General features: G+C 47.3%; 1 protein-coding gene across 1 annotated transcript in view; it reads left to right on the top strand.

The window, feature by feature from the left end:
- Nucleotides 1-1,640, top strand: part of LOC115301877 (sulfotransferase 1 family member D1-like) — a 78,215-nt gene that overhangs the window by 6,923 nt on the left and 69,652 nt on the right. The window lies entirely within an intron of this gene.

The raw sequence follows: 1,640 nt of genomic DNA on the forward strand, positions 1-1,640 counted from the left end.
ATATATATAAAAGGGGGTCAGAGACAACAAAGGACAGTAGACTGCTTAAAAGTGTATGACCAGTTTAGGGGAGAAGTAAGGATGAGATACAGGAGAATATATCTGGGTTGCAAGAAGGTGAAAAAGTAAGGGAGAAAGGAGAAAGGAATATAAGGAGTAAAATTTAAAGGAATTGAGTAAAGAAAAAGGAAAAAAAAGGTAATAATGACAAAGAAATAAGTACGAAACTCGTGAAGAAAAAAAATTTTTTTATATATTAAAAAAATAAACAACCAAAAAAAACCCAAACAAACAAACAAAAAAACGAAGAAAAAAAAAAAAAAGCAACCAGCAGCTCCCTCTGGTGGATAGGCTTGGTTTGATTGTGTAAGTCTTGGAGTCTGTTCTCAGAGGCTCTGCCCCTGCCTGAGGCGAAATGAGCAGCAGGAGGTGAACTGCGCACCTTCACAGACTCAATTGCGGAGTCCCCACCCCCAGTCAGGATCGTGATTGCAATGGGGGAAAGGAAAAAAACAAAAGCAAAAAACCGAGTCTCTCTTAGTTTCCAATAGCTTTGCTCAAGACACTGTGCACTGCTGGAAAGGAGCTGGGAGCTCCTACAGTCTAAGCACGCGCCCGGGCCTCCACCCGCTACCGACTCTTTGTTGGGGGGGTCCCATCAGTGTGTGCCCTATTTTTTCCCTGTGGGCGCCCGGGATTCGTACAGTCCGTGCAGGGGGCGGGGTGTGCCGTGGAAATGCGGTCAGTGGTCCCGTTCCTGTTCCCAAAACCAAGTTCGAATTGCTCGTACCTGGCGCAGTCGTCGATCCGGCCGCCTCCCGCCGGGGAGCGCGCCTCCCCAGCGCGGCTGCTTCTCACAGCCACAGATGCCTCTGATTCCCAGCTGAGATGGCTTAGGGCTGGAGGCTATTCCTTCCCTTGGCCACCCCGGTTCGGGATTCCGGCTACCCAGCAGTTATCTATGGAGTGGGTTTCTTTCTCCAAGGGCAGCCAAGCGTTCTATACCTCTTCCCCAGAGACAGTTCTATGAGCGTGTTCCGGCTCTGTCTCTTCCCTTTGTCTCTCAGGCGCTGTGCGCCTGCGCCACGTTGGGCTGGGGATCTCACCTCCCCTGCCCATCCCGGGCTGGCCTGTTTTCAGATCTCTCCCGTTCGCCCCCACTCACTCAGGTATCCTTGAGGTTCTATTCCTTCTGAAGTTCGTATTTTCTCCTTCGGCTCTTGCAGATGAGTGTAATATCCTTCTCAGTTCTATAAATGGTGCAGAGGGAGTTTACAGAGCTCCCTTCCTCTCTGCCATTTTGGCTCCACCCCCTGCCTTTACTTTAAGGTTCAGTTTGTCTGATAGAAGTATGGCTACTCTGCCTTTCTTTTGGCTTCCAGTTACATGATAGATATTTCTCCATCCCTTTACTTTCAACCCGAAGGTATCTTCAGGTTGAATATGAGTCTCTTGTACACAGCAAATAGATGGGTTTTGTTTCTTTATCCATTCTGCTACCCTGTGTTATTTGGTTGGAGCATTCAGTCCATTTACATTCCATGTTATTATCTAAAAATGTGGGTTTAGAGTCATTGTGTTCTTCATAGAATTTATGTTTATAGTCGTGTCTCTGGTACCCTGTATTCTTTGCAACATTT

The sequence above is a fragment of the Suricata suricatta genome, chromosome 1, assembly GCF_006229205.1.
Source record: "Suricata suricatta isolate VVHF042 chromosome 1, meerkat_22Aug2017_6uvM2_HiC, whole genome shotgun sequence".
Lineage (NCBI taxonomy): Eukaryota > Metazoa > Chordata > Mammalia > Carnivora > Herpestidae > Suricata > Suricata suricatta.